Here is a 25,791-nt window from a genome sequence, read left to right on the forward strand (position 1 = left end):
TAGGGAATTCATGCAATATTATCCATATTTAGAAGCAACACTAACACCAACATCAGTAGTAGTTCAATTACCATTCATAATTGAAGACCTGTTCACAGTATACCAAATACACCCCTTCCCCTCTAAAAATAACAACACTTTGGTCGTCATCAACATCAACACAGACACCGAACTCATCATGGTCTCCAAGAGACGGAACACTGTCACTTTCGCAAGTGAATCAACGATTGAACGAAAGTGCCGCATATCCTTACATGCTATTCACCTTTGTCCTGAATACATTTTCACGTTTCAGCCTACTGATACAGTCCCTTGTGAAATGGCTATCATCAGAAATGACAATATTCATCATCATTGCAATTTCACTTTTGCTCCAGATAAACTTGTACGCCATCAACGCATACGACACTCACAGTTTTTTTTATTTCACTCATAACACATCAGTTTACATAGTCTGTCCATATATACCACCATCTCATACTTCAGCCTCAGGATTATACATAGCACCAGACTACTGTGCGGTATTTACACCAGCCATGTCTACTTTATCCATCATCAATCACTACGCCATCCTCAATCATACACACAAACATTTCCACCCACTGCCTGATATGGACTTAAACATGAGCACAAGTATTAAGCTGACTTCACCTAAGTTTGAAACTATGCAGCTGATCAATGAAACAATGAAGCCCTGGGAAGATTTGAGTTTGAGTATGTTCAACCCATATTATGTGTATAGCCCAGCACTTACTGTCTTTATAATCTTCTGCATTGTATTTGCAGTACTGCTGTTTGCAGTGCACAGAATGCATGCAAGAATTGCAAATTTGGAGTCAGTATTTAGTGGGGGGAGAGTTAACATCCAAGTTAACCCCCCTGAATGAAGTGTACATATTTTGTATATAGTATTAATTATATATATATATAATATATATATATATATATATATATATATATATATATATATATATATATATATATATATATATATATAAAGAAGAATGACCCATGACATAGAAGTATGGCAAATACCAAGCCCATATTCACAACTCATCTCAGTCACTCATCTTCACTCAAGTTACTCATCGCTACTCTTTTACTCACCACAGCTACCAGTGTGGGAAGTCGACGTCACCATACGTGTGCTGAGACGACGACAAGCCGTGTGTCTGACACCCCACAACACTTCAATCAACCCGTGAAGGACAACGCTATCACCACGTGCAACACCACTCACACCATTTCCACCACGATAAAAATTAGTGAGTTACTTCATTTATACAATACATAGTGAAAGACAAAAAACTTCTGCACAAACATAATACGTGCTGTATAGTTACAACTTAAATACATATACCTACTTCAATTATCTTCTAATTCAATCATTAAATACTTGCTCCAACAATAAATATTCTACACTGTATATATTCATTCATTTATTATAGCATTTATTTACTACCAACGAGTGTTACCATTTATACCTACATAAAATACGTGTTGCATACATACAGCTATACATTATTACATCTACAGAGTAATAAAAGAAAATATACCATCACAATTACTCAGTGAGCGATTAAAAGAACTGTATTAAACATTTATTAATTATAGCTACCTAGTGGAAACAGATAAATTAAGTTACAAGGAAAACCAGAAAAGAAAAAGAAAAAAAAATTTGGCCAACACAAATGACGTTAGCAAGAATGAACATCTTCAACACAATCGTGAAGACAATGATTTCCACACAGTGCTGACACATATATTGCCCACGATAGGTACAAGTGAACAACAAGTCAGTGTATATAGTTAATACTGTATATAATGTGTATATATTTTTTATATAAAGTAACAAAATATGGGACTATATAATATCATTTTCAGTAATATCTGTGCAATATAAACTAAACCTTAAAAAAAGGGTCCCTAGGAAATTAGCCAGCAATTATGCAACCATGAACAACACAGAAAAAGCGTAGACAAACGAAAAAAAATAAAAAAAACTATAGGAAATCAATACATACAAAAAAAAAAAAAGAATGAAAGAAAGAAAAAGAAATAGAGTAAGATCACATAACAAACAAATGAAAATAAGTGTAAGTGTTACTACAAATGCCAAAATACCACATAAACTACAAACAAAAAAGCAAATTGTTGTCTCCACAAGCTAGTTGCATGGCACATCATATCATCGACCGCAGCATGACCGGATTCAATGTCAGGACTGCAATTATTACAATTATGTAACTACAAACTATATGTAACAATTATGTAACGACAAACGATTGCATTATGTTACACTTGCTACAATTATGTAACTGCAAACAATATGTAACAATTATGTAACAGTTGCATTAACAAGATGTAATTTTTATGTAACTTTAACTACAATTATGTAACTATAAATAATATGTAACAATTATGTAACAGTTGCATAAACAAGATGTAATTTTTATGTAACTTTAACTACAATTATGTAACTACAAACAATATGTAACAATTATGTAACAGTTGCATTAACAAGATGTAACTTTTATGTAACTTTAACTACAATTATAAGGCCAACACAATTATGTAACAGTTGCATTAACAAAATGTAGCTACAGTTATAAGGCCAACAGAATTATGCATTACCACAATATTATGTAACAATTCATAAAATGTTACAATTATGTATTACTACAATGTTACTACAATGTAACAATTACAATACAATTATGTAACAATTCACGATGTTACAATTATGTATTACCACAATGTTACTACTATATTATAAGTCATACAATTATACCACAATTCTGTATTACCAGTATCTTCATACAAGTTAGGTGAAATATTAGACATTACTAAAGGGATAACTCAATATGTAATGTAATAACCTAGCAGTATTACCATTGCACAAATATATGCGTATGTCTGTTATGCATACACATCTTACAAAATATCATACAACAACCATTGCATTTATTCAAATATGTATACAACTTGTTTAAAATGTGATATTACTGGATCATTGCAATTTACTATGAATATTATATGTATACAATATTATAATCCATATTACGTACTAATAGATTAGCATATGCCAATGATAATTGCTGTCGGAGGACCTTCAGCGGCGTGGCCAAGCAATGTTATGAATCCAGATTATAATTACAAATCATAATAGATAGATAGATAAATAGATAGATAGACAGCTCCATGCAAGCCTGGGAAAGGGAAATGATCTTGCAAGTTAACTGAGGAAATGTTGACAATACACAGGAAGTAGCAAGTCAGGGGATGATGTAGGTAGTGTGTCAGCAAGATAGCATGCGAACAAAGCCTAGTGACTATACACACATACTCAGTCACAGATTTCTGGAACTTTCCAAACACAGTGTAACACACGTGACACGACCCCTGCTACACCAGAATTTAGAAAGCAGAGCTGAGAAGGAGACAGGCCATAGAACCGGCAGGTAGTAGGGAGAACGAGCCTAGGAACATGGGAGAGAGAGAGAGAGAGAGAGAGAGAGAGAGAGAGAGAGAAAGAGAGAGAGAGAGAGAAAGAGAGAGAGAGCGAGACAGGGAGGTAGCTAAAGGGACTCTACTTATACTTCACTCGTGTGTGAGAGACTTTGTTAATATTTCCAAGACAAAAATAGTCCCATACTATTCTTTACCTCTCCTGTCATTGCATGACAAAAGGGAACCAAGATTATCTACTTACAAAACTACTCACAACAACCGCTCGTCCACAAGTTCAATATATATAACTGATCTACAAAACTTCTCTACAAGAAGCTACGAAGTCTTTTATGATATATAAACCTCAGGGCTAAGCAGAGGAAAGATACAGCATGAAAGATAAGTAGATACAAAAGAGAGGGCAGATTGATATAGACAGGCAGACACACAGACAGACATAAATAGATATGGCTGTACAGATGGATACTGATAGATGGACTGTCAAGCGATATATACTCAGAACAGTACGGTATATTATACTGTTTAGTACAATAATAGAGAAAAATTCTGAAAGTAACCGACTCTACACACACACACACACACACACACACACACACACACACACACACACACACACACACACGAGCGTCAGTACAAAAGGGCTTAAATTCCAAGCTTATCAATATTTTACTTATAGTTTGCATTCTTTTCTAAGTTTTTCCTTATATTTCTTTAATCATAGTTTCTCACTTCGTTTAGTTTCCGATCTACTTTCCCAACTCCTTTTCTTCATCCATTCATTTTGTAAAACAGTTTTTCCTCCTCCTCTTTCATATTAAATCATCCTTTCGTCTTTCCCGTTTTCCCTTCCTCCCTCTCTCCCCTCCTTGTATTCTTACTTCCTTCCTTCCCATCTCCTTCCTTCTTTCCTTCGTCTTGTCTTTGGTGGTGCGTAAGTCCGTTTCATGCAGGCAAAGCGTGTTGATGAGGCTTAGGCACAGCACTCCTCCTTAACACCTAAACTATACCACCCAAACGATACCATCAAACCTACACCACCTAAACTATACCACCTAAAATGTACCACCTAAACTGTACCATCTAAACTATACCACCTAAACTATACCATATGAATTATATCATCTAAACTATACCACCTAAATTGCACCACCTAAACTATACCATCTAAACTATACCACCTAAACTATACCACCTAAACTATACTATCTAAATACCATCTAAACTATACCACCTAAATATACTATCTAAATACCATCTAAACTATACCACCTAAACTATACTATCTAAATACCATCTAAACTATACCACCTAAACTATACACGTAGACTATACCACCTAAACTATACCACCCAAACTGTACCATCTAAACTGCACCACCTAAACTATACCACCTAAACTATACCACCTTAACTATACCACCTTAACTACACCACCGAAACTATACCATCTAAACTATACCACCTAACTATACCACCCAAACTGCATCACCTAAACTATACCCCCCAAAATAAACCACCTAAATTATACCACTAAAATTATACCACCCAAACTACACCTAAAGTATACCACCTAAACTATACCACCCGAAATACACCATCTAAACTATACCACTTAAATTATACCACCTAAATTACACCACCTAAACTATACCACCTAAACGATACCATCTAAACTGTACCACCTCAACACCACATTAATACCATGGTCTTATCTCCACTTTATCACTTTAACACCACAACACTAACACCTTAATATCAGCACCTTAGCACAATACACTACTAACACACTACCTTAACACCATCAATAACATCCAAAAACCACCACCTTAACACCCAAACTGTACCACCGTCACACCAGCACCCCTTTACCACTACAGTACTAATACCTTTTTACAAGACTCTGAGCACCACAATATTTACACCACTTGCACACCACTGTCATTTTGATTAAGCTTACGGGAAATGTGGTGATGTGGTTCATAAATGTAAAATCTAAATATTTCTTAACGTGAAATGCAAATAAATACAAAAGAACAAAATGAGATAGCGAGAAATACGTAGGAGAATGAAAGAACGAAGAAAGCTGAAAAAAAGAGGCTGAAATTAATTGATAAAAAAAAAAATGCGCTACAGAAGATTTTTTGGCACAATGGAAGTAATGGGTAAAAATGTAGCATAATACAGAAAAAAACGTACCAGAGAGAGAGAGAGAGAGAGAGAGAGAGAGAGAGAGAATCCGGGCCCGAAACGTCAAAATATTTTTGAGTTTAGGAAAACAGTGTCACGGGTGGACAGGATTTCCCGGATTTAAGGATTTATGGATTTTAGAATATCTGCGAATGGGGAGTAGGGGACAAGATGGATGGCAACTAAGAAGAAAGGGATGGTGGGGGAAGGGAGATAGATGAAAAGAGATAGAGGAAGGGATGTGGGAGAAGAGGTGAAATAAGGAAAGGTGGAGAGAAAAGGGAGAAGAATAGTATTGGAGAGAGAAGAGATTTAGAGGGATGGGTGATGGGATAGGAAGAGGGAGAAAAGGAGAGAGGAGGGGAGGAAATAGAAAGGGATGGGTAATGGGAGATGGAGAGAGCGAGGAGAGAAAAGGGGAATGCGGGATGGAAGGAGAGAAAAGATGGAGAGCAAGAATAAAATAGGAATGTGGAGGAGGAGGTAGAAAGGGACAGGTGATGGGAGATGGACAGGTGGGAGGAGGAATGGATGGGTGATGGAGAGAAGAACAGAATGGATGCTGCAAGGAGAGGAATAATGGAAACGAGTGAGGGAGGGAGGACGAGGAAGCGGATAATGATATGGGGGAGATAGGAAGTGGAGGGGGGAAATGAAAGGAGGACGAGGAGGGGTGATGAAGAAGGTTAGGGAGGAAAGGAAGGGGTAGGGCGATAAAGAATGGGGAAGTGCGGGATTGCTCAAGGTTAGAAAAAGGGAAAAGGTAAGCTATGTTGAAACGGGAGGACGAGGAGTGATGGGGAAGGGAAGAGGGGTGGTGAAACAGAGGAGGAATGACTTGGAGAGAGGAGGGGGGAAGGATGTGATGGAATATTTGGAAACAAAATATGTTCAACTGGATGACTAGTGAAAAGATTAGTGAACAGGTTAGGTGGAAGTTCTGGAGGGTGGATGGATGGATGGATGAGAGGCAGGGTAATGGGTAGTTCAGTTACTGGATGTGTAGATGGACGGGGATGGATGGATAAATGCATAGGCAGACGAGTGTGAATCTGTATACTGATGGGTGGATTGAAGGATGGACGAATGGTTACGCTGTGTCAAGATGGTGATAAAAGTGTTTTTTTCTTTTTAGAGTGGTGTGTGTTGGTTGTGGTATGGTGTTCCTAGTGGTGAGGTTTGGCGATAGTGGTTCTGGTGATGTGATAGTTTTGAGGGTGTTAGCTGGTGTCGTGATGGTTAGTTTTGGGGGTGTTAGCTGGTGTCGTGATGGTTATTGTGGTTTTGGTGGTTTGCTGTTAGTGTGGTGGTGGTGTTAATGGTATAATGATGGTTATGGTAGTGTTAGTGGTGTGGCTAGGTGGGGAGTTGATGGTGATGGTGGTGTTAATGGTGTAGTGATATGTGGTATGGTGATGGTGATGGTAGTGATGTGGTGTGAGGTGGTGTTAATGGTGTGGTGTTAGGTGGTTTGACGAGGGTGTTAATAGGGTGGTGGTGGTGATAATGATAATGTTATTACTGTGGTGATGGTGATGATGTTAGGGCTGTAGTGATGGTTATTGTGGTGATTGTCGTATGGTATTAGTGGTGTGATGATGATGATGGGGTGTTGCTGGTGTGATGATGGTAGTGGTAGCCGTGATGAGTTGTTAGCATGGTGATGGCGAGTGTGGCGTTAGGTGATGTTGATTTATTGGCGTGGTGATAGTGGTGTTAATGGTGTGATGTTGGTGGTGTGGTATGATAGTGAAGTTAATGTTGTGGTATGATGGTGATAAGGACATTAGTGATATTGTGATGATGGTGGGGTTAGTGGTGCGATGATGGTGAGGTGGTATTAGTGGTACGATGATGGTGGTGTTAGTGGTATGGTGATGGTGATGGTGGTGATAGTGTTGTGGTATGATATTGAGGTTAGTATTGTGGTATGATGCTAATAGTGGTATTAGTGTAACTGTGATGATGGTGATATTAGTGGTACGATGATGGTGGTGTTAGTGGTACGGTGATGGTGATGGTGGTGTTAGTGGTACGATGATGATGTTGGTGGTACGATAATGGCGAGGTACATTTAGTGGTACGATGAGGGTGATGTTAGTGGTGTGGTGATGGTGATGGTGGTGTTAGGGGTGTGATGATAGTGTTGGTGGTGTTGATGGTAATGGTAATGTGGTAAAGGTGGTGTTTGAAGTGGTGATTTGATGTAGATGTTAGTGGTAATGTGGTAAAGGTGGTGTTTCAAGTGGTGTTTTGATGTAGTTGTTAGTGGTGTGGTGTAGTAATGGTGATGGTGGTGTAAGTGGTATGGAGTTATTGGTGTGATGATTGTGCTGTTAGTGGTGTAGTCATTGCGGTGGTAGTGTTAATGGTGTTCAGATGCTGGTGCGGTGTTGGTATACATGTGTTTATAAAGTATAATAACATCCTTTTGGTTTACTCATTTCAGTTCTTAATATTACCAATCAGTTTTATCAGCCGTTGAGGGACTTTTCGGACTGATGTGGTTAGCCCTTGCAGTCCTGAAATATAGCTGGTTTTTGTTTACACTTCTTCCTGACGATATATTTTACATAGACGATTTTACTAATTTTATTTTTATAATGGCTGGGTAAGATATAGTCTTCAGTGATACATTCATGGTTCGCGAACCTTCATTGTTTTAATTAATAAGACAGTCGTGTGGCGGCCCGGTTCAAGTGAAAAATACATATAGAAGTGGAAGGGTGGATATTAGTACTCTTGCACCTACAGCATTTCTCAGCTAAAAAAAACGCTTGGTAATAGGTAGAATCCAATACTGAAGTCGTCTCGTCATCAGTTTATCTGTCCATCCAACTGTTTATCAATTTACCAATTAGTTAACTTCATCTTGTCTGTATATCTATGTCTATCACTTACCCTACCCTTTTCACTATCGTACTACGAGTATGTCCTTTCAAACTTCAGTTCTATCAAGCTATCTGTGTATCACTCTTTCTCTTTTTCACTTTCACTCACCTTTCACCTTAATTTTGTCAGTCTTTATTCCTTTCTATTTCTTTCTTTCTTTTCAATTCTACTTCTTTTCCTTCCGCTGTAACTTCCATTCTACCTTAGTTCTCTAACAGTCGCGCACATGCTCCCATTCTTTCACTGACTCAAATCATGGACTCCTTCTCTCCCTCGCTCACTCATTCTATTACTTGCTCCCATTCTTCTACTCTATCCCATTCTCTTCCTCTGTCTATCTTTTTTTCGAATTTCATTTTTGTTTCTACTCATTTTCGCTCTTTTTCCCGCTCTCACGCACTGTATCTCCGTCCCCCACACACTCTCGATCACTCATAATCTATCATCCACATGCACTCTCATTTTTATCTCATCTATTCCCTCATTTTTCTACATCATTCTCTTCCTTACTATCTCATTCTCTTTTCTTCATTCTCTCACCCACCTTTCACATCTGTTGTGCTTCATTTTCTGCTTCACTCATTATATTTTTTCCCTTCTCTCTAACGGACTCACTATTTCCCTCTCCCTCTGTGCCACAACACAGTCCTCCTCCTCGCTTCCTCATAACTGCATAACGATAGTCTCTCTCTCTCTCTCTCTCTCTCTCTCTCCAGATGTGTCTGTTTGTGCTTGTTACGGTCTCTTTACGAGCCATGTGTGTGTGTGTGTGTGTGTGTGTGTGTGTGTGTGTGTGCAAATAAACATACGTTCACTCCTCATTTTACTCAGCGGGAATTACTAAACTCCTACGTTTACGTGCATATTGGTATCATAAATATATATATAGGACATGTATATGTGTGTGTGTGTGTGTGTGTGTGTGTGTGTGTGTGTGTGTGTGTGTGTGTGTGTGTGTGTGTGTGTGTGTGTGTGTACGGCACAACTTTGTATTTTTGTGAGTGCATGCAAATTTACTTAAGTTACTCGTCTTTTCTCGTCCCCATGTCCTTCGTTTCCCCCTTTTTCCTCCCCCTTTATCCTACCTTTCCCACGTCCCATTCTTCCTTTCTCTCTCTCTCTCTCTCTGCTCATTCCCTCACAGACCTTATCCCTTCCACCTGTCCTTCTCATGCTTCCCTTTTTCTATTTCCCTCAATGCTCTATTATACATGCTTCCCCCCCCCCCTACTCCTCACCCTTCTCTTGTTCTCACACCTTTTCTCTCTTCCTCCTCTCCTTGCTCATACAGTTTCCTTCACCCGTCCTTTCCTTCCCTCCCCCCTCCTCTTATTCTTCCCCTCCCCTCATCTTGCCCTTCCCTTGCCCCACTCGCTTGCCTCACTTACCAAACAGCCGGAAAAGGACTAACAGGTCTGTTGGTGTTTGTTTTCCTTTGCAATTTGTATTCTCCCCTGTCTCCCCACCTTCCGCCTCCTTAACCCCTTAACTGTGGGGCATCACTTTTGTGACGCTTGGGAGCAAGGGATCATATCATGGGGCATCACTTTTGTGATTCTGTGTTACTTTGAATTCACCCGGGCTTTCAAGTGGTGGCTTGTATCATCTATCAGTACTGCCAATCTCCAACACTAGTCAGCACTCCTAATCTCATCTGTACTCCCATCCATTGTTGACAATTTAGCCATTTCTCCCCGTTCTTGACTCCCCTCCCTACCTCCCCTCCATTACCCTCTCCTCTCTCCTGCCCGGCCTTGTTATGCTAAGTAAATCTTCCCTGGAATTTTCCACTGATTTCATCCATTGAAATAAGCCCTATGCCCTATTCTTATACCAAATAATATATACAAAAAAGAAATAAGGTAAGTAATAGTGCCATACACCTGGAAATGGCTAACTATTGCCTGACAACACCTCACGTGCACTCGTTCGCTAATTTTCGCTGTTTATTTCCCCTTGAAATATGCCATATAATCCATTCTCGTAATAAGAATATATATAAGAAAGGAAGGGAGAAGCCTAAGCGATAATTACATTCACCTAGAACTACCTAATTTATTATGTATTGTCTAGATTTCCTGCCAATCATTTCATAGCGTATATATTAGCAGCTGTCACCACGCTGACATTGGCAGCATTGCACTCCCCCTAGGCAGCTAGGCCACCACACTGCATTCAGTTTACCGTCGTCTTTCAAGGTGAAAGCACGTCGGATTCACGCCTGTCCAATTCCGCTGCCTTTTAGCCCCATGCAAAGGGCCCTGTGACCTCTACCCCCTACTAAACTTCGTGTGGAAAGGGGTAAAGGGCTAAGTGACTGCTGTGGAACGTCAACTGGCTAATTTGTGAATGAAAATGATAGACAGTGACTACGATCTTTCTGGTGAGTAAAACAGTGCTAGTGGAAATGTAAATAATGTGTAAACAGCAAGTGAAAGCAATGAATGTAAATAGAAGTGAACAGTGGAAAATAGTTTTATAAGTTATTGCAAGTGACAGTGCATAACACAGTGTAAAGAAAACAGAAATGTAAATAATGTAAATAAAATAGAGAATGTAAATAGAAATGTAAATGAGTAGTAATATAAGAATACGAGTATATATACTAGGAGAAATGAAAGTGAAAGTTTCACTCTAGCATGTATGAATACTATGAGTTATGAAAGTGGAAGTGAAAGTGACAAATTCACTCTCAACGCTAGTATACAGGACGAGAAAGTGAATGCTATGTATTTTACTGAAAGAGAAATTGAATGCCTACAGTGACAATAAACTACTATTACTGAAGGAAACTTATGGATAAAGACTGTAGATATATATAAGTGTTATATAGTAATAGAAATATAAAGTGCGAGTGTTTTTATGAATAATAAATGACAGAACACCAGCGGCGAATGAGTGCAAGTGGGAAGGTCATACGCGCTCCTAATTTTCATTGCTTTCACAGTGTTTTTTTTTTTTTTAGTATGGATTCCAAACTACTTGAGAATCATAAAATAGTATTTCTAGTGATAATATCAGACTGTGGTAATCATATTACGGGTTGTCGGGAAGTGTAAAGTGGAGACTTCGTTACCCAACTTCAGAGGTCTCCACAAGTCCTACAGTACTCGACGAAGGCTCAACAAACATCCCAGGAGAAAGCTGCAGGTATGTGCCATAAGCATATGTAATTTTAATATTCTAGGACTAATAACTGAGTTTTTGCAAATATTTTTAGAGAGTTTGCCGGAGCGCAAATATGCCCGTGAGACACACAAGTCAAGCAAAAACAACCCCGCGGTTTAGGGGTTAATAAGACTTGGACTGGCAACTTTAAAGCCATTAACTTAACACACTATTAAATCAAACTGAAAGGGGGGTGGGTGGTGGGAAGAGGTGTAGTTGGGGGATGGAAAGAGGTGCCGTTGGGGGATGGAAAGGGGTGAAGTATTTGACTGGGGTTGGGAGGGAAATGATGAAAGGATGAGGCGAGAAATGGAAGAAATGGGTAAGGTGTGGTTGGAAAGAAGTAAGCAAGGTTGATAGGGAAGATTGGAGTGGAGGGGTACGATTGAATGAGGGGGGGGGGAGGTAACGGGGAAAGGGAAATGCGGGAATACGGGATGCAATGAATAACTTTAGCGGGAAGAAAGGGGAAAGTAGTGCAGAGGAAGAGGGGAAGAATGGGGGATGAAGAAGGAGTAAGGAGGATGAAGGAGAAATTGGATTTGGAAGATCATGTAGGGAGAAGAAGAAACGGGAGGTTTGGGGGAAGAAGGGAAGGACAGGGGAGGGTAACAAGATAAGAGGAGGTAAGGGAAAGAAAGGAAAGGTAATGTGAGGAAGGGAAGGGGAAGTGATATGAAGAAGGGAAGAGGAGGTGAGAGGAAAAAGGGAAGCGAAATTGAGGGGAAAAAGGGGAAGGGAGAGAAGGGGGGGGGGCAAGGTTGCGGAGGAGGAGGGTAGATGTGGATGGAAGGAGAGGGAGAGGAGAGGGAAAAGGATAAAGGGGGATGATGGGATAAAGCATACGAGAGACAAGAGGATATGGTTGAATGGACCAAAGCTGGAGAGGAGGGATATAGTTAAGGTTGAGAGAGGGATGGGAACGAGTGAGGAAGTACGAAGGCCAGGCCGGAGAGGAGACAGCCTGTAGAACTTGTAATGGACTAGATCGATAGAGTTACTGCAGCCACATGGTGCTATCTCTCTCTCTCTCCCTCTCTCTCTCTCTCTCTCTCTCTCTCTCAAAATTATTGAGCTGTTTACATATCGATCAACCTGTCTATCAATCAATCATTCAGTTTACATCTATTCATCAGCCAATTGATGTATATCTAATCAGTAAATCTATCACTTAATCTTACTGTATATTGCTATCAGTCAGTGTATATCTATCCAGCTATCAATAAACTCATATCTATCAGTCCATCTGCTATCTATCACTCAATCATTTTTCCTTTATCAATCCCATTGATTATTTATTCATCCACATATCGATTCATCTGTTCCCCTGTCTACCTGTCTAACAACCCGGTTTCTATCATCTATCCGTCAGTCTGTCTATCCAACAACTCATAAATCTATCCACCTGGCTATTAATCTGCCCATCTATCTATCATCTCACCTCACATCATCAATTCCCCTCTTCATCTACTCCAAATTTTATTCCTCCCTCTCTTTAATTATTCATTCTTATTTTCTCCTTCCTCTCTCTCCCCTCTTTCATTTCCTTGTCTTCCTGTGTTTCATTTGTATGATGCGGTTATTACGATGCGAATCGGATTTTTAACTCTCTCTCTCTCTCTCTCTCTCTCTCTCTCTCTCTCTCTCTCTCTATTTCCCTGTCTTGCTTTGCTTTATTTGAATATACGAGTATTTCACTACCATGACAAAGTTCACCATCCTGTTCTCTCTCCTAACAGACGATTTCACCGTTAAGAAGAAACTTTTTAACATTCGAGTTAGAAACAGGCTTCATTAACCTATTTGCTACAAGTGTCTCCTAAGCTGATGGAAATCGAAGTCCACATAAGGCAACACTTACAGTTATATCTGGAGGTATAAGACTAACATTGACAATAGGGAGTAGGATACAATATTCCCTGTAAGCTACACGCTGTTACTGCTAAATCTGGAGGTACAAAGCTAAGACAGATGATACGAAATAGGTTAATCTGTATTTCCATATAAACTACATTCTATTACAGCAAAATCTGGAACTATAAAGCTAACTGAATTAATAATAATAATAATAATAATAATAATTAAAATAATAATAAGAGCGAGGGAGGGATGGAGGGAGAGCTGAAAGAAGAGAGAAATGGAAGAGCTGGATTAATAGGAAAGAAGGGAGTGAAAGAAAGAAAGAATGAAGGAGGGAAGGGAGAAGGAAACAAGAGAAGGAGGGAAGGAGGAAGAGAGAGATCGGGAGTGCAGGGTAAGATGGCACTGGCCGGCCTGGAATGGGAATTGGAATTGAGAGAGAGAGAGAGAGAGAGAGAGAGAGAGAGAAAGAGAGAGAGAGAGAGAGAGAGAGAGAGAGAGAGAGAGAGAGAGAGAGAGGTCATTGTTCCTGAAGCCTCTTAATTATGTCAATCATCTCTAACACAGGAGTCTAGGTCTTCCCCTTCTTCCCTCCTTCTTTCATTCTCCTCGTCTGTCATAAAGACTTTGTAGTTACTTGTAGAGAAATATATTTTAGACTTGTGGTCGAGCGGCTTTTATATCTTGTAGTAGTTTCCCCACCAGATGTCATGTAGTGACGGGAGAGGTAAAGAATAGTATGGGACTATTTTTATTTGTCTTGGAAATATTAAACAGGTATAATAGTATAAGTCCTGGGTAGCTACCTCCCTGTCTCGCTATCTCTCTCTCTCTTCCTGTTCTAAGGCTAATCTCCGTCTCGACCTCTCTCTAGGGTCGCTTGTCTCCTTCTAAACTCTCTTTCCTAAAATCTGGTGTAGTAAGGATGTGTCACGTATGTTCCTCATGGCAACCAGACCTTTCTCACGAGAGGACTGCTGACAGCTAACTGCATCATCCCCTTACTGGCCGCTGTCGTCAGCTTTCCTCCGTGTAAGCATGTTTAGCGCTGCTCGCTTCTCGCAAACACAACACCTTCTCATCATTTGACTTCCTGCTTCTATCTGTCTCTCTATCTATCTATTTATCTATCTATCTATTATGTAGTCCTATATTTGCTCGGCCGCGCGAAAATGGCGTACCATCGACATTTAATAGTTATAATATATTAATACATACTACATACACATTATAATGAACTTATAAGCTAATTAAGTGAAATACATAATATTGTAAAGTAACATAATTGTATGAATATTGTATACATATATTATTCATAGTAAATAGTGATTATTCAGTAATATTACATTTTAAATAAGTTGAATACATATTGGAATAAATGCATTAAAGTAAATTATTTAACTGTAATACAGTATGTACTTGAGTTATTATAGTGAAATGCATACATGCAAGAATAAAAATAGTTTAAAATTAAGATTATTGTAAGAGTTATTAATATTTCATTCAAAGATAATGGTACTGGTTTGTCATATATGGGTCATTCTTCTTTGTGTTATTATTATTATTATTATTATTATTTTTTTTTTATATATAATTAATACTATATACAAAATATATACACTTCATTCAGGGTGGTTAACTGTGATGTTAACTCTCCCCCCACTAAACAATGACTCCAAATTAGCAATTCTTGCATGCATTCTGTGCATGGCCAACAGCAATACTGCAACTACAATGCAGATAATTATAAAGACAGAAGGTGCTTGGCTATACACATAATATGGGTTGAACATACTCAAACTCAAATCTTCCCAGGGCTTCATTGTTTCATTGATTAGCTGCATAGTTTCAAACTTAGGTGAAGTCAGCTTAATACTTGTGCTCATGTTTAAGTTCATATCAGGCAGTGGGTGGAAATGTTTGTGTGTATGGTTGATAATGGCGTAGTGATTGATGGTGGAAAAAGTAGACATGGATGGTGTAAATACCGCACAGTAGTCTGGTGCTATGTATAATCCTGAGGCTGATGTATGAGATGGTGGTATATCTGGACAGACTATGTAAACTGATGTGTTATGAGGGAAATAAAAAAAATTGCGAGTGTCCAATGCGTTGATGGTGTACAAGTTTATCTGGAGCAAAAGTGAAGTTGCAATGATGATGAATATTGTTATTGCTGATGATAGCCATTTCACAAGGGACCGTATCAGTAGGCTGAAACGTGAAAATGTACGCAGGACAAAGATGAACAGCATGTAAGGATGTGCGGCACTTTCGCTCAATCGTTGACTCACTTGCGAAAGTGACAGTGTCTCGTCTCTTGGAGACCATGATGAGTTCGGTGTCTGTGTTGATGTTGATGATGACTAAAGTGTTGTTGTTTCTATAGGGGAAGGGGTGTATTTGGTATACTGTGAACAGGTCTTCTGTGATGAATGGTACATGAACTATCACTGATGTTGGTGTTAGTGTTGCTTCCAAGTACGGGTAATATTGCATAAATTCCCTACTGCGGAACAATGGCTTCAATTTATGTTTATGTATGCCTTGACTAACTATCTGACGTAGCTCATGAACTGGGAGTAAGTCATTTGTGATCTTGCCATCACCAGCATTCGAAATTCCTTGCATAAGTGCCCTGAAATGATCTCTAGTGTTCTCTAATTGTAGTAGAATCGTGTCAATATGTTCTGTGATGATGGAGAAGTGCTGGAAAAGAGTAACGTTGCCCTCCAAGTCATTTATTTTATCTATACTCTCGAGAGCTACGTTTTCTGCTTGTTTCAGATTTTTCACAATTGTTTTCATTGCCGAGTTCTGTCCTGTGATGAATTTATCTTGGTATGTTAGTACCTGAGCTATCTTATTAAATTTTTTGTTTATTTCTTTAAGGTCATCCTCTGTAGCCAATCCAAAGATGTTCCCAAGAATTGCGCCGCCCAGATCGAACAAACCGCGCTTTTGGCGAGTACGTGTGATGTTGTTCCTGTCGCTCAGCACCTCTGTTCCATAAGATGGGAGATCTTGGATCATGACGAGCATAGTTGACTTCGCCTGTTCTAGTTTCCATTTCGCTAACTTCACCATTTCATCCACTTCCTTGGTGATATGTGATTGTGAAACATAATTCCCTATCTTGAAGTCCAGAGTTCGCATCGGCGTCGCAAGTCTTTCTATATAAGTAGGTAAGTCATACAAGTAATCTAGACTTATTTCAGTACTCATGACGTCCTTGACGATTGTAGTCGTGGCCGTTGGAGCTATGAGGCATCCTTGTCGTACTATATGCTTGGGGTCTAGGTGCGCATATACTCTTACTATGTATAGGAGAATCCATAGCATAAGTCCCTTCATCGTAACCTACCGAAAAAAATCTATTAATTTCCTATAAAGCTGTGGTTGATGATAGTGATGATGTGCGTTACGGTTGGCTGTTATTTCATTTATAGAAGGAGTTTAAATCGATATTTAATTCTCGTAAATGATGTACTGTAGATTTCATTGGAATAGTTGCACCTATGTTCGATTGTTTGGTATATGACCTTAATTTCTTTTTGTAATCATTGTTGTGTTCTTGCTTGGTTTCTTGAGGTACGTTCACCTGTTCGGTTGTATCCGAGGCTGAATAATTATGTGATAATTCCCTTGAAACTCGTTTTAAATGGTCAATATGAACTTTTTTTCCTCGCCACTTGAAAGTGACTTAATTAAAACTTTGTTTGCCTTTATGTTAATTACTCTGTATGGGCCCTCAAATTTAGGGGATAATTTATTGTCTCTCGTATGAATGACTCCGTAAACAATGTCTCCTAAGCTGATAGGTGAATCTTTTGCCTTCTTGTTAAATGCCTCCGTCATTTCTTCCTTGGACATCGTTAATTGTTTTTGCACTCTTTTGTGAATGTCCTGGAATTCACGTAAACGGAGTTTAGAGTAATCATTGTAATTGTATATAGGCATGCTGTCACCTTCTAGGAGCTCATATGGTAATTTTTTATCTGTGCCATATATAATGAAATGTGGTGTGTCACCAATGGATTTATTTATAGACCCATTAATGGAGGCCTCTACTCTGGGAATCCAATCATCCCAGCTTGCATAATTTTCACTGAGAATGTGTCGTAGCACATCTAATACCTTTTATTTTGTCTCTCTACCAACCCATTCGATGCTGGGTGATAGGCCAAAACGTTAACCTTTTTAATGTTGTATTGTTTACATATTTCTTGTAAGATCTCAGAATTAAATTCTCCTCCATTATCACTTATTAATACCTTTGGGGTAGTAAAGCGACATATTACATTATCTGTTATTGCCTTTGCTACTGTCTCTGCTGTCTTATCTTTAATTGGAGCTAAAATGACATAACGGGAAAAATGATCCGTTGCTACGAATAAGTATAGGTTATTATTGTATGGTAATGGCATCTTGAGTAAATCAACAGCGACAACGTCCCATGGTTGATGTGGTACTGGGTAATTACCCATCGGTGCAGGTGTGATTGGGTATCCTTTGTGTTTAGCACATGATTCGCATCTGTCTATATGATTGTTTATATCTCTTCGTAATGAAGGCCAGTAATATAATAGCTGGGCTTGGTTGAATGTCTTATCCTTTCCAGGGTGTCCTGCATGTGGGCTGTCGTGTATCATTCGTAATACTTGGGGTATCATGTCATTAGGTACTACCAACTGGTTAGTATTTCTTTGGCGTTTTGGTTGTTTAGAGTTAATTTTGTATAATGTATTATTGACCATTGTGAATTGTTCAAGTGGGACATGCAGTTTGGGTAATTGTATGTCATCTCCACTTTCTAACTTGTATATTACTTTTGACCATACTGGGTCAAGTCTTTGTGCCTTTGCGATATCCTCGTGGTTTGGGATATTTCCTTTGAGATCTAACGCCGCGACTTGAATTGTGTTCGGGTTCCTAGATAATGCGTCAGCTACTATATTCATTTTACCTTGTATATAATGTATTTGTACACTGTAGTTTTCAACTGTACATTTCCATCTTGCTCTCCTCCCAGAAAGGAGTTTTTCTTTAAACATACCCACCAGTGGTTTATGGTCGGTGAATAAGTGGATTTCGTAACCATATACCAAATCTCGAAACTTTTGTAATGCAAAAATCACTGCAAGTGCCTCTAAGTCTGTAGTGCTATAATTTTTCTCTGCACCTCTTGTCTGTCTGCTGGCAAATGCAATTGGTTGATTCTTTCCTCTTTTATCTTCCTGCATCAGTACAGCCCCTAATCCTTTAACTGATGCGTCTGTACAAATAAGAAATGATTTCGTGTAATTCGGATATGCTAAACAAGGTGCATTTGTTAGTTTAATTTTTAGATTGTTAAATGCCCTTTTTTGTTCTTCTTCCCATTGGAATACAGCATCTTTTTTGAGTAGTTGGAATAGAGGAAAGGCTATATGAGAAGAACTGTGGTACGAAGGGACCTATAGTACCCAGCCAGACCTAAAAATTGTCTAACTTCGTCAGTCGTAGTGGGTTCAGGAAAATCTCTCACTGCCTGTATTTTGTCATCAGTGGTGTGAATACCATCAGAACTTAATTTGTGGCCTAAGAAATTTATTTCCTTAAAGCAAAATTTGCATTTAGAAAGTTTAATTTTTAATCCAGCATCACTAAGCTTTTGTAAGAGTAAGTCTAATTTCCTGAGATGATCCTTAATATTCTTCGTTGTGATAATAATATCGTCAAGATAAACAAATATTCCTTGTCCTAAAATTCCGGACAATACGTAATTCATAAGACGCTGGAACGTACCGGGGGCTGTCCTCAGTCCCATTGGCATTCTTGTATATTGATAATGGCCTCTGTTTGTTGAAAAGGCAGTGTATTTACGTGACTCCTGAGATACCGGAATCTGATAGTATCCGTTTAGGAGATCGATGGTCGAGAATATATTATTCTCAGGACCAATATTCTGTAGAACATCACTTAGCAATGGCATGGGAAATCTGTCTGGGATGGTGTGATTATTTAGTTTACGGTAATCTACTACCGCACGCATTTCTCCATTTCTCTTGGGCACAAAGAAAAGGGGAGCGTTCCACGGAGAAACTGAAGGCTCAATAATTCCAAGCTTTAACATTTCATCGACATACTGATTTGCAAGTGTACGTTGGGAGTGTGGTATGCGATAAGCTGGTACGAAAATTGGTGGTGTTTCTGGGTGCACATTAATCATGTGATTAATCAAGTTAGTACACCCTAATTGTTCTCCAGGCAATGCTACGGTGTCCCTGTGTGTTTCCAGCATGGTTAACAAATCATTTTCTTCGTCAAATTCACCTGAGTGAATTAAATTCTCTTTTATTCTTTCTCTATCCGTAGATTTGATCTCACTTGTTACTCCTCCAATATTTATTTCCTTCACAGGGGCGAAACATTTTTCAATATTAACTATGCAAGTTCCCTTCTTCAACTGAACTTCCCCATTCATGTGATTAATAATGAATATCTGAGTTAGTCCTTCGTCGTTCGTATGACATAATGCGTTTTCTACTGACAATCCTTTTACTTTACATAATTCTTCTAAGACAAGAACAGTACTATTCCGTAATTTGCTCTTTATGGTAACCTTCATGTATGAATTAGGTGGTATAACCAAATCATTAGTGAGATGGGCTGGAAAAATTGATAAATCAGTACTGTTAGCTGGGTCACTAATTCTGGAGGATGGGGTTGCTGGTGTAAGTGGATCTATACACTCATCTGTTTGTGTATGTTTCTTAAAGCCTTTAATATTACCAATTCTTTTTGGCTCTCTTCTACCAATCGGTGAGGGCTCTGAAAGTATTTCCTCTATAAATTCATTATCAAAGTCTATTCCATTCATTTGTGGGAGTATAGTTATGTTCTTAGTTCTCATGGATCTTAAGCCCAGTAACATATGAGCTTTAATTGCTAAGTTTTCAACGATATAGAACAATGCAGAGAATGGTCTTGTAGTTTCTGTGAAACTGAGATTTAATCTTATCATACCTTTTACTGTAATCTCTTGACCATCTACTGTGTTTAATTCTAAATCAGCTTCATCCAGAAAAGTTACTTTCTTTTTATTTTTAAGAATTCTATTTAGTTCTTCATGTGTTATTAAGTTCACTGGAGAGCCTGTATCTAAAAATAAGGAAACGTTTTGATCCTCACATACAGCTGGTATCAAGATACACTCATTTCCCAACATGCCTCCTATGTGAAGTTTAACCTTGTTCTTCTTTACGTTTGTTCGTTTTGTCATGACTTGGTCTTCCCGATTTGAACATAGACACAATTTTTTCTACTGTTTTGCAATCACTAGTCCAGTGCCCTTGGTATCTATGATGCCTACAGTAAGGACCAAATCCTTGTGTCTTTTGATTATCCTCTTTTGCCTTGATAAAGCATTCATACCTTGTGTGTCCTGGTTTTGCACAGTAATGACACAGAATGGACCTATCCCTTGACTGTGACCTACGAGGTGATTTCCCATAAAAAGTGTTGTTTATGGCGCGAGACCTGCTCGGGCTGCTTGTGAAAACTTATGAAACTGCCTGTAGGAAGGCGTGTGGGAACGAGGTCTAGGCGTCATTGTTTGTTAGGGCTGCCTCATTTCAGGGTGCGATCGATTTTGTTCTCTGTTTGGGGTCGGTGTTGATGTTTTCACAGCTGATACTGTCTCAGGTACCCTGATTCTACCAGAATGTGCATGTGTGTCGACCACACCTGCTTTACTGCACTGCATCTCTACCTCGTTCATTAAGTCTAGTAAGCACATTCCAGGGGTGTACGCAATTGTTTTGGCGATCTTAAGGGTTCTATCAGGTAATTTACACAAGGCAGCTACATAACCAATGATGTCCACGACGAGGTCTGGGGACATCTTTCCATCATCTGTTATCCACTTAGAATTCTCCAGAGTAGCTAATAGGGTTCTCTTGATTGTGGAGACATCAGCAGTTATTTCACTGAGCACATGGTTTGTAGTGTGCTCCCTTACAAGATCTACAATTTTATGTAATTCTGGAATTATACCTGGCAAGAAGTTCATACCTCCAGAAAATTTCTTCAGAAATTCAGTTTTAAATTCATCATATGTCCTAGCACGATGTAGCTTATCGGAGCGCAATAAATTGCTTGCTGGACATCTTTCCTGGCTTATGCAAGATGAAAAATAGCAATTTTCTCTTGTTCATCTAGTATGTGGCGCTTGATGAACATTTGTTCGCACTGACTGATTAATGAAATGACATCAATGCGATCCTTGTCTGTGCCAGAGAATTTTGGGGCAGTCTTATCCTCGTGATACACAAAAACGTGAGGTGTGGTTTTTAGATCAGCAGTATTTGGTTCTTGATTCATATTTAATGATTGCCCTGTTAATTCAACTTGTACGAGTTTATCGTTATGTGAGGGAATGGTAGAATATGTATGACCGGACCGGTGAACCCTGTTAAGTATATTGGCATACGTATTCAAGGCAGCCGCAAAGTCGATACTCTCAACGTCTGAATGGTTTTACCACTCATCATCCGAAACTCCCGTATTTGTTTCCTTATCTATAACGTGTGGTGTGGGTTGTACAATGGGTGGGCTGTCTCTTAATTGTGAGTCTGATGTTGTGGCAATTTGTGTGTCATCTGGTATTAACGTGGGTGGTGGCGAAAATATTCCTGTCATTAAGATATGATGTTATGAAATACGCCTCTTGTTTATTTATGTCCTAGCAAACTAGATGATTAAATAAGTTGAATATAGCTAATTTTAGCACTGAGAAGAAATGAGCAAGTATAATTTTACCCACTTGATACAGATCGTAGAGGTGTGTCGATACAAAAGTCGATCTCGGAAGAAAATACAGGTTTGATTGAAGATCTCTTGATAATTCTAGTGGTGTGTTGATGGACGATATTACTCAGGAAACTCCATGGCCTGGTATTTGTAGTGGTTAACGGCTGTCCCAGGCAAACCTCAACATAGAACGTCGAATTTCCAACTTAACTGTGAAAATAAGTGAATATGAGTAGGAGCTATGTTAATAATGAGTAATGAGTAGTGGGTGAGAAGTGCCTGGTGTCAGTCACACGTTGCTTGGCATGGCAGACTCGCGTTGTGATGTCATCTCAGCACATGGTGACGTCGGCTTCCCACACTGGTAGCTGTGGTGAGTGAATGAGTAGCGATGAGTAACTTGAGTGAAGATGAGTTGTGAGTCGTGTCTCACTCTTCGTTTGTTTGTTCCCTTTATTCTATGTGGAAGTTTTCTCGGTCCTTTCTCTAGTGATTTACTCGTTGTGGGATGAAGACTGCCGCTACTTGTAGGTGCGTGTAGAAGATTATACAGACGACGTGAGTTGTTAATTGTAGTTGATTGTAGTTTGCGGTAGTTGAATGTAGATGGCTGTAGTCTGTTTAGAACTGAAGCGATCCTTGTAGTCTATGTTGCTTTTGGAGAATTTTGCTTTTAATCGGAGACGATATCCGCAGATTTGCTGGTTTGTCGTTAAGCTACTTGCAAGGCGTCGAGTGATCTCTTGACCTCTGCATCAGCGTAATGATCTGGGAGACGGAGGGGGCATGATGGAGAGAATACTGTCAAGAGCAGATATTGTTGGTTCTTTTCAATCTTGATATTTTGTAGGAATTTAATGTTGATTCGTAGACGAGGTTCGTATACGTTCGCTGCTACCAAATGTCATAAAGACTTTGTAGTTACTTGTAGAGAAGTATATTTTAGACTTGTGGTCGAGCGGCTTTTATATCTTGTAGTAGTTTCCCCACCAGATGTCATGTAGTGAAAGGAGAGGTAAAGAATAGTATGGGACTATTTTTATTTGTCTTGGAAATATTAAACAGGTATAATAGTATAAGTCCTGGGTAGCTACCTCCCTGTCTCGCTATCTCTCTCTCTCTTCCTGTTCTAAGGCTAATCTCCGTCTCGACCTCTCTCTAGGGTCGCTTGTCTCCTTCTAAACTCTCTTTCCTAAAATCTGGTGTAGTAAGGATGTGTCACGTATGTTCCTCATGGCAACCAGACCTTTCTCACGAGAGGACTGCTGACAGCTAACTGCATCATCCCCTTACTGGCCGCTGTCGTCAGCTTTCCTCCGTGTAAGCATGTTTAGCGCTGCTCGCTTCTCGCAAACACAACACCTTCTCATCATTTGACTTCCTGCTTCTATCTGTCTCTCTATCTATCTATTTATCTATCTATCTATTATGTAGTCCTATACGTCTATTTTCTTTCTCTTTTTTTCTTTCTTTTTATATTTTTCTTGTTTATCTTTTTTCTTCTCCTTCTTATTCTTTGTTTTACTTCTCTGCATCTTTTCCTTTCTTTTTCTTTGTTTTCATCTCGTTCTTCTCCCCTTTTCACTTACCCTCCCCATATTAGGAAATATATTTTTTTCACATTTTTCTCCATTCTCTCTCTCTCTCTCTCTCTCTCTCTCTCTCTCTCTCTCAACTACCTTTTTTTTTTCCTTCATTTCTGCTTTCATGCCTTATTTCCTTCTCTTTCCTTTTTTTTTTTCTAACATTCTTTCTTTCTGTTGTCCTAAGTGTTGTGTTCTTCTTCAATCCTGGATAGAAGGTCCTCATGGTTTGGAGCGTTAAAGAAAATCCTTTATCCATTTGGAATTACTGTAGGATTTTTTTTTTTTTATATGCAAACATGTTTCATTATTACGAGAGGGTAATGTACAACAAAAATAAAACATCTGGAGCTTGTGTGAGTAAATATTAGGATAACTGAACTAAATTAAATGCTCATAATTATGGTCCTTTGAAAAATTTTTGGAAAAAAATGTACTTTACTTATTCAGGTACTGAGATGGAACTATATGAAAACTGAGCAAAATAACTTATACTACAGGAACTTGTAGATACTCACAGCCGGCCAGTGACCTCTGGGAACCACAGAAAACTGCTTACCTGGAACAAATAAAAACATGAGATATTTTACCTGCGATTTCCGCTATACTAATATATTATTGTGATTATATTGTCGTGATTGCAGCCTGTATATACTATAAAATAGTTTTTCATCGCCATAATATATTAGTACAGCCGAAAACGCACGCACTACATCTCTGGTTTTCATTAGTACTACGAGTACATTTTCTGTGGTTCCCAGAAGTCACTTGCCAGGTGTATGAGTGTCTACACCTCCAAGTTCCTGTAGTTGTTATGTTGCTCAATTTACTTCATCTGTAGGCTAAAATACTCGCTAAAATGTGTACAACATCCACATAGAACAACATGGCCTCTTCCTTTTTTTTTTTTTTTTTTTCTTTTTTTTTTCACAATGCAACACGTATCAGGAATCCCTGTTCCAAATGGATACACGAGTAGTCACTGATAAGCGGTAAGGAACAGGAGTGCTAAAACACGGCTAATCCTGACAACACCATTTGGCTTACTGCTGAGGGACGCCGCAAAATTTTCCAAAAACCAATATATATGGACAATATTGAGCGAGAAACTCAAAAAATACGTCGTGCATGATGCTATTTGGCATAGGTCTTCCAAAGCAGAGTGATGTAACATTACCATCGCTTGGAGGGACCATTTTATTTCGTTTTTAATACTCAGGCTACTTGCTTGGAATCAGCTTCCCCTCAACGCCCCAGGGATGTTGTGCACGCTATACCCAATGTTTTTGTATGCGTGTGTATGTGTATGTATGTGTATGCACGAGCGTGAATGTCGGTGTTTATGTTTGACTTTTTAAAATTAACCATTATATGGTATTGGAATCAACAATTTTTACATTTCCAGGCACAATATACAGAGCCACAGCCAAAGACCAGTGCCCGTATTAATAAAAACTCCTAGGAGTAAAAAGTTCCTCTCAAAGTGAAATTTGGCTCCTAACTTCTAGAAGTACTCCTAAAAGTTATTTTCAACTCCCAAGTTTACTCGTAAAATCGCTCTTAAGTAAAAGTCCTCCACGAGGACTTTTAAGGAGTTAGTAGGGCTTTTAGTGACAGTAAACACAGTAGCTGCGTCCCTCGAACACCAAGAGACAAAACAACATAAACCATGGCTGACCGACACCACCCACCACGCAGAAATTTTCGAGCTCGGAAGGATGCATTCATGGAATATGATGATCAAGAACTTGTAAGAAGGTACCGTTTCGATCGTGAGGGCATTCTGTTTATTACTGATTTAGTAAGAGATGTACTGGAAAGGCCCACACATCGAAATT

This window comes from Coenobita brevimanus, chromosome 46 (assembly GCF_032717465.1).
Source record: "Coenobita brevimanus isolate Jiangsu-jjx chromosome 46, ASM3271746v2, whole genome shotgun sequence".
Classification (NCBI taxonomy): domain Eukaryota; kingdom Metazoa; phylum Arthropoda; class Malacostraca; order Decapoda; family Coenobitidae; genus Coenobita; species Coenobita brevimanus.